Source organism: Drosophila subpulchrella, unplaced genomic scaffold (assembly GCF_014743375.2).
Source record: "Drosophila subpulchrella strain 33 F10 #4 breed RU33 unplaced genomic scaffold, RU_Dsub_v1.1 Primary Assembly Seq57, whole genome shotgun sequence".
NCBI lineage: Eukaryota > Metazoa > Arthropoda > Insecta > Diptera > Drosophilidae > Drosophila > Drosophila subpulchrella.
Window position 1 is genome coordinate 67,048 of NW_023665694.1, and position 9,319 is coordinate 76,366.

Here is a 9,319-nt window from a genome sequence, read left to right on the forward strand (position 1 = left end):
ATAGTTTCCAAGATCTCAGCGTTCATCCGGACAGACGGACAGACGGACAGACGGACAGACGGACATGGCTAGATCGACTCGGCTAGTGATCCTGATCAAGAATATATATACTTTATGGGGTCGGAAACGCTTCCTTCTGCCTGTTACATACTTTCCGACGAATCTAGTATACCCTTTTACTCTACGAGTAACGGGTATAAAAATAATGTAGGAATTAAACTTCTTTCAAAAAATAAATAAAACATAAATAAACTTATTCTTCTAAATGTTAAAACCAATAATAATAGTAAAATTACAATATTTAATAAAAATAAATTTTTATAATTATTATATTTATTAACTCTTTCTCTAGCTAATAATATTAAAGAACAAATTCATAAACTTAATAATTTTAATTCACAAGAAAGTATATTTATAAATTTATAAAATTATTTATTAATAAAAAAATAAATCTAACAAAAGACAATATAATATGGACCATTCAGTATATATTATTAATAAAACAAACAGGAGTTAAAAATAATAAAACAAAAAAATTTTTTACCTTATTATATAATTCTAAAAGATTGAAAATAATCATTACCATGTGTACGAATTATAGAAACTAAAATAGATAAACCTAAAGCTCCTTCACGTACTCTAAAAAATTATCTAAAATAATTTTCATAATTTAATATATTTAAATAAATAAATAATATACAAAATAATATTGAAACAATAAATTCTAAACTTAAAAGTATTGAAAGTAAATGTTTTCGATTAGAAACAAAACAAAATAAATAAAATTATAGGAAAACTTCAATATAAAACAAGGAAGAACGCTATAGTCGAGTACCTCGACTATCAGATACCCGTTACTCAGCTAAAGGAACCAAAGGGAAATGGAGATATGCAAGCAGCAAAGCGAGATTTAAATGCGCCACCTACCGGCGGAAGACAGATTTAAGCATTGTGGGCGTTAGGGTAGGCGTGGCAAATTTTTTGTTGGATCAATCGATAGGCATTGACGAGACCAATACATTTCAGTTAAAATTTTTAATCTAGCATACAAATTGTGGGCGCCACAGGCTTGGGCGGTTTGTGGGCGTTAGAGTGGGCGTGGCATATTTGCGTAACAAACTTGCGCTGCGCACAAGGCTACGGAATCTAAATTTGAAATCCCAATACTCTATCTTTGATAGTTTCCGAGATATCCGCGTTCATATTTACGATTTTTTGAAGTTTGTGGGCGGTTTGTGGGCGTTAGAGTGGGCGTGGCAAACTTTTTTTTGGGTCAATCGATAGGTATTGATGAAAACAATTCATTTCAGTTTAAATTTTTACTCTAGCATCAAAACTGTAGAAGCCACAGTTTTGGGCGGTTTGTGGGCGTTAGAGTGGGCGTGGCACTCTACTGAAACAAACTTGCGCTGCGTAAGAAGCTCAGGAATCTGCTCGCCAAATCTCAATAGCCTAGCTCTCATAGTTTCCAAGATCTCAGCGTTCATCCGGACAGACAGACGGACAGACGGACAGACGGACAGACGGACAGACGGACAGACGGACAGACGGACAGACGGACATGGCTAGATCGACTCGGCTAGTGATCCTGACCAAGAATATATATACTTTATGGGGTCGGAAATGCTTCCTTCTGCCTGTTACATACTTTCCGACGAATCTAGTATACCCTTTTACTCTACGAGTAACGGGTATAATTATAATCATTAGTTTTAATAGTTTAATAAAAACATTGGTCTTGTAAATCAAAAATAAGATTTTTTCTTTTAAAACTTCAAGAGAAAAGAAATTTCTTTTTCATTAATCCCCAAAATTAATATTTTAAATAAACTACCTCTTGAAATTATTCAATTAACATTATATTCTTTAATTATTACTACTTCTATTATTTTTTTAAATATAATCCATCCATTAGCTTTAGGTTTAATTTTATTAATTCAAACAATTTTTGTTTGTTTAATTTCAGGTTTAATAACTAAAAGTTTTTGATATTCATATATTTTATTTTTGATTTTTTTTAGGAGGTATACTTGTATTATTTATTTTTTTTATTTATTTGTTGAACGTTGATGCACTAAGAGCAGTACAAACAAGTGGCCCAAACGACACCAAGCACGTGCTTGTTACGCGCGGGCCTATTTTTATTTCGGGCAAATACGGTTCGCGAGGAAGGTACATAGAACAAACAAGGACAGGACAAAACATAGATCAACAAGACTAAAGCAAATGAGCTAAGATTTTAATTTTTAATACAGGGATAGAGGTTGAGGAACAAATTAAATGATATAGGTTGTTATAATTATTACAAAGAACGCGAAAAGGCTCATGCTGACTAAAATTAGATGAACATCGTGGCAAGTTTATAGGATAGTAGTTTCGCATTAGTCTAACAGGAACATTGAAAGTAAGGCGGCTTACCAAATCTACAGAATCAATATCGCCTCTGATAAGAATTTTCATAAAAATAGTACCAAGCATAGTTCTACGGCTTACTAGACTAGGCAAATTAATTAAAAGCAATCTACTCGAGTAAGAAGGCAACCTGACGTTTTGATCCCAGTTCAAACCACGTAAGGCAAAAAGAAGAAATTGTTTCTGTACGGACTCTATACGGTCAATGTGCACTTGATACTGAGGACTCCAAACGGAAGAACAGTATTCCAAATTAGGACGGACAAGGGAGGTAAATAATAATTTGGTAGTGTATGGATCATCGAATTCTTTAGACCAACGCTTTATAAACCCAAGAACACTCATAGCTTTATTTACAGTAGAGGTTATGTGGGAGTCAAATTTAAGTTTAGGATCTAGGAGAACACCTAAATCGTTTACTGAGTATATTCGGTCCAGGGACATGTTCTGAAGAGAGTAACTTATGAACGTTGGCGTACCCCTATAAAAAGTCATAACGTTGCATTTAAGATAGTTTAAATTCAAAAGGTTGTACTGACACCATTCCTGGAATCTATTAATGTCTGACTGCAAGCAGAAACCAGACTCAATATTATTATATGAAAAACAAAGCTTAACATCATCAGCATACATTAGTACACGAGAGTGAGTTACTATAGAGGGAAGATCATTTATAAACAGAGTAAACAGCAAAGGGCCTAAATGACTGCCCTGAGGCACTCCAGATGTCACTTTGATCATCTTGGAAACAGCGTTTTTGAATAAAACCCTCTGAGATCTACCATTCAAATAACTTGAAATCCAAGTTAACAGATTATTCGGAAACCCGAGCTGATCTAATTTGAATAAAAGAAGATAGTGGTTAACAGAGTCAAAGGCTTTACTAAAATCTGTATATATAACGTCTGTCTGCAATTTTTCGTTAAACCCATCTATTACAAAAGATGTCAGTTCGAGCAAGTTAGTGGTGGTCGATCTTCGCTTAACAAAACCATGTTGACACGGCGATAATAAAGAGGAGCACAAATGTTGCAACTGAGAGGTAATAATGCGTTCAAATATTTTAGGAATTGCAGACAATTTGGAGATTCCTCTATAGTTCTGAACATTAACCTTCGCACCCTTTTTGTGGAGTGGAATAATAAAATAATCTTTCCAGATAGTAGGAAAAACAGATGATGAGATAGACAAATTAAAAAGTTTAAGAATGGGTTTACAAATAGTTCGGGCACAAAACTTAAGAACACACCCAGGGAGTCCATCTGGCCTCGGAGAATAGGTTGGCGTTATAGTTTCTAAATCACTTAAGAGAGAACTTTCGGTGATTACAGGAGAAAAAATACAATTTACCCTGTTTAAGTGATTAGGGTAGCTAGAATTAGACCAAGAAACAAAACTATAAGTAGATTGGAAGAATTCAGCAAATAAATCTGCAATTTCGGGATCCGTAGATGCCTCAATAGAGTTTAATCGTACAGATGATGGCAAGGCTGAAGACTTTCGCTTAGCATTGACAAAGTTATAAAACTGCCTTGGATCCTTTGAAAATTCAAATTTACATCGGTTCAAATACATGGAATAGCAATGACTGTTAAGTACATTAAAATTAGTACGAGCCACCACATATCTTGAAAAATCGGATGGCCTACCCGACTTTTTGTACTTTTTATAGAAGTTTGTTTTTAATTTTCTAAGTCTTTGCAACTGATTGGTAAACCAAGGAGACCTGTCTAACTTAGGAGCAAAACTATCAGGAACACATTCACAGAAAAAAGAGTTTAGGACACTATAAAATAGTTCCGTAGCACTTTCAATATCCAAGCAATTATATAAATTTGTCCAGTTATATTGTGAAATCAAGGTATTGAGTTTACTAAAGTCACATTTACGAAAGCATCTACTTTTAGTTGGTGAAAGTGAAGGAGAGAGGGTGTCAACGCAGGGAAGACAAATTATAAGTTCTAATGTGGGATGATACCGGTCATCTGGCATAACTAGTGGGTCAATTCTAGATACCGTGACTTCAGACGGATCTAAAGCAAATACAAGATCTAATTGTCCGTTTAGAGAATTACGTATAAAGCTAACTTGCTGTAATGATAATTCTAACAGACCGTCAACGAATTCATGGTCAGATAAGGGGGTAGAGACAAGTGAGTCAGTGGAAAGGGACCAAGAAATGTCAGGGAGATTGAAATCACCCAAAACAATCAAAAGATCCCTTTCGGAAAGATGAGATAAAACAGTATTCATTGCAGACAAATGTTGCTTATAAATTGTTAAGTCGGATCCACGTGGAATATAAGAACAAGTTACATAAATAGAAAAAGATTTCAAAGAAACTTTAACACCAACGAATTCTATTTCATTGGGATTAAGAAAGTATATCCTTTCCGATGTTAAAGTAGAGGTAACGGCAACCAGCACCCCACCCCCCCTACGAGGAGAGCGATCAGTTCTATACGTAGTAAAATTTTTGGACAGAACTTCAGAGTCTGATATCTCCGGTTTCAGCCAAGTCTCAGTAAAGGCCATAATGTCTTCCGAAAAGGCAGAGGAGTCAGCATAAAGCTTAGGTAGCTTCATATTAAGTCCCCTAACATTTTGATAGGCCAAAAATAAACTGCTCAGTTTTTTGGCGCAGGTACTGTCGTGGAAGGCCTATTATTAGATCTCCGTCTGTTTGGAACAAATTCTTTAATGACCAATTCATCATTAAGCCAAAAACTTTTAGAATTTAGTACATTAAATACTTCCGGAGGAGCAGATATTTTAAAGGAAGATATCCTACGAACATATGGAAACTTAAACTCCTCCACTGTGATGTTTTGAGATGGGAATTCCTGTTGTATAAATTCCAAAACATCTGCAGATGTGGTTTCAGGTGTTAAACGAGACACAAATAATTGCTTCCTATATGGAACAACCGAGAGGCTCTTTCTTCCACCACCAGCAATCTGAACATCGTTCGTCTGATTATCGAGACTAGGGACTCCTATAGAGCTAACTTCCACCGTAGGCACAGAAAGCTGCGTAAGGTTTGAAACGGTAGGCTGACTAGCAGAAACTGGGACTCCAGAGCTTTTGGTACCTATGGGTACTGCTGTCAGAGAAGCTTTAGGTCCCCCAGCCCCAGTGGATGCCGACATTGCTGCCGTTACCGATCGTGTAAAAATATTAGAAGCTTAGTTGGGATTAGGAACTGATGCCTTTACTTGAAGAGATTTTGAAGGAGCAATCTTCTTGCGTTTAGGTGACCCTACTGACATTTTTTTATTATCAAGGTCCGCCTTAAACTCTTTAAAATCAGCGACTACGCTCATGAGTTTATCGAACAGTTTCATAAAACGATCATTGGTCAGCGCAACATAGCCATCCAAATCACGATCTATTTCCACGCATGAGGCACAAGTCCACGAAAAACCAACACGCAGATCAATATAATCTTTTACTCTGCCAACAAGTCCAGTACATTTTGGGTGTATGACTATGTTGCAGAGACGACAGTAAATAACAAGGAAGAACGCTATAGTCGAGTACCTCGACTATCAGATACCCGTTACTCAGCTAAAGGGACCAAAGGAAAATGGAGATATGCAAGCAGCAAATGCGCCACCTACCGGCGGTAGACAGATTTAAGCGTTGTGGGCGTTAGAGTGGGCGTGGCAAAGTTTTTTTTAAATCAATCGATAGGTATTGACGAGACCAATACATTTCAGTTAACATTTTTTATCTAGCATAAAAATTGTGGGCGCCACAGATTTGGGCGGTTTGTGGGCGTTAGAGTGGGCGTGGCATATTCGCGTAACAAACTTGCGCTGCGCTCAAGCCTACGGAATCTAAATCTGAAATCCCGTTTCTCTATCTTTGATATTTTCCGAGATATCCGCGTTCATATTTACGATTTTTTGAAGTTTGTGAGTCAATCGGTAGGTATTGATGAGAACAATACATTGTAGTTAAAATTTTTGTTCTAGCATCAAAACTGTAGGATCCACAGTTTTGGGCGGTTTGTGGGCGTTAGAGTGGGCGTGGCACTCTTTTGAAATAAACTTGCGCTGCGCAGGAATCTCAGGAATCTGCATGCCAAATCCCAGTATTGTAGCTCTTATAGTTTCCGAGATCTCAGCGTTCATACGGACAGACGGACAGACGGACAGACGGACAGACGGACATGGCTAGATCGACTCGGCTAGTGATCCTGATCAAGAATATATATACTTTATGGGGTCGGAAACGCTTCCTTCTGCCTGTTACATACTTTCCGACGAATCTAGTATACCCTTTTACTCTACGAGTAACGGGTATAAAAACATCATTAGGTGACGATCCACACTGACAACCTTTTTTGCTACAAAAAAGAGCCATTTTTAATTTAAGAAAAAAAGTTATTAATAAAACCAAAGAATCAAAAGAATTATAAATACCTCACTTAATTTGACACTGGGATCAAACAAATAAAAATGTAGACACACAAGAACACAAAAGTATAAGAGCGCGTAGAGACTTCGAGAGCGAGAGAGCGCAACAGAGTGGCTGTCGACTGAGCGTGGCTTGCGAAACACAAACAAAATATACACGACAACAGTTTAGACGACAAGAAACGGGAGAGAGATTACAAGAAGGTTATGGGAAACAACAACAAAAGCTATTGAAACCAAAGCACCACAGCGTACAGAAGTTACAATAACAAAATGCACGGGCTAAACACAGAGTTTGGTTTTGTTAAAATTTCTACCATAAAATAGACAATTAAACATCAAAAGACGATTTAAAACACAAGCACGGCTGGTTATGAAGGACTAAGTCACAAAACAAGGCACCAGTATCACAGATATTAATGACAAATTGACAAAAATCACAGAGCACAAGATAAACACAACCGGTCACAAGCGACGCTAAATCGATTATTTACGTCACATCATTAGCTTCTAATGAAATATTTAATTTATCTATCAAACTTACTTTATTTTCTGGATTAATTTTATTTATTATACTAATTTTATCTTTTATTATCGACAAAACTTCTATCTCATAATTTTTAATAAACAACGAAATAGAATCTACTATTAAAATAAATTCATACTTTACAGAAAACTCTTTATCATTAAATAAATTATATAATTTTCCTACTAATTTTATTACAATTTTATTAATAAATTATTTATTAATTACTTTAATTGTAGTAGTAAAAGTTACTAAATTATTTAAGGGACCTATTCGAATAATATCATAATTAATGAATAAACCTTTACGAACTTCCCACCCTATATTTAAAATTGCTAATAATGCTTTAGTAGATTTACCAGCTCCAATTAATATTTCAAGATGATGAAATTTTGTTTCTTTACTTGGATTATGTTTAATTATTCAAATTTTAACTGGATTATTTCTAGCTATACACTACACAGCCGATGTTAATTTAGCTTTTTATAGAGTTAATCATATTTGTCGAGATGTTAATTATGGTTGATTATTATGAACTTTACACGCTAACGGTGCATCATTTTTTTATTATTTGTATTTATCTACATTTAGGACGAGAAATTTATTACGGCTCATATTTATTTACTCCAACTTGATTAGTAGGAGTAATTATTTTATTTTTAGTTATAGGAACAGCTTTTATAGGATATGTTCTACCTTGAGGACAAATATCCTTTTGATGAGCTACTGTAATTACAAACCTTTTATCTGCTATCCCTTATTTAGGAATATACTTAGTTCAATGGTTATGAGGAGGATTTGCTGTAGATAATGCTACTTTAACTCAATTTTTTACATTCCATTTTATTTTACCATTTATTGTTCTTGCTATAACAATAATTCATTTATTATTTTTACATCAAACTAGATCTAATAATCCTATTGGATTAAATTCTAATATTGATAAAATTCCTTTTCACCCTTATTTTACATTTAAGGATATTGTAGGATTTATTGTAATAATTTTTATCTTAATTTCGTTAGTACTAATTAGCCCTAATTTATTAGGAGACCCTGATAATTTTATCCCAGCTAACCCATTAGTTACACCTGCTCATATTCAACCAGAATGATATTTATACCCGTTACTCGTAGAGTAAAAGGGTATACTAGATTCGTCGGAAAGTATGTAACAGGCAGAAGGAAGCGTTTCCGACCCCATAAAGTATATATATTCTTGATCAGGATCACTAGCCGAGTCGATCTAGCCATGTCCGTCTGTCCGTCTGTCCGTCTGTCCGTCTGTCCGGATGAACGCTGAGATCTTGGAAACTATGAGAGCTAGGCTATTGAGATTTGGCGAGCAGATTCCTGAGCTTCTTACGCAGCGCAAGTTTGTTTCAGTAGAGTGCCACGCCCACTCTAACGCCCACAAACCGCCCAAAACTGTGGCTCCTACAGTTTTGATGCTAGAGTAAAAATTTAAACTGAAATGAATTGTTCTCATCAATACCTATCGATTGACTTAAAAAAAAGTTTGCCACGCCCACTTTAACGCCCACAAACCGCCCACAAACGTCAAAAAATCGTAAGTATGAACGCGGATATCTCGGAAACTATCAAAGATAGAGTATTGGGATTTCAGATTTAGATTCCGTAGCCTTGTACGCAGCGCAAGTTTGTTATGCGAATATGCCACGCCCACTCTAACGCCCACAAACCGCCCAAGCCTGTGGCGCCCACAATTTTTATGCTAGATTAAAAATTTTAACTGAAATGTATTGGTCTCGTCAATGCCTATCGATTGATCCAAAACAAAATTTGCCACGCCTACCCTAACGCCCACAATGCTTAAATCTGTCTTCCGCCGGTAGGTGGCGCATTTAAATCTCGCTTTGCTGCTTGCATATCTCCATTTCCCTTTGGTCCCTTTAGGTGAGTAACGGGTATCTGATAGTCGAGGTACTCGACCATAGCGTTC

General features: G+C 35.9%; 1 pseudogene; it reads left to right on the forward strand.

Moving 5' to 3' along the window:
• The first annotated feature begins 7,504 nt into the window (after window positions 1-7,504).
• LOC119562543 lies at window positions 7,505-8,471 on the forward strand (annotated as a pseudogene).
• The last annotated feature ends 848 nt before the right edge of the window (window positions 8,472-9,319 follow it).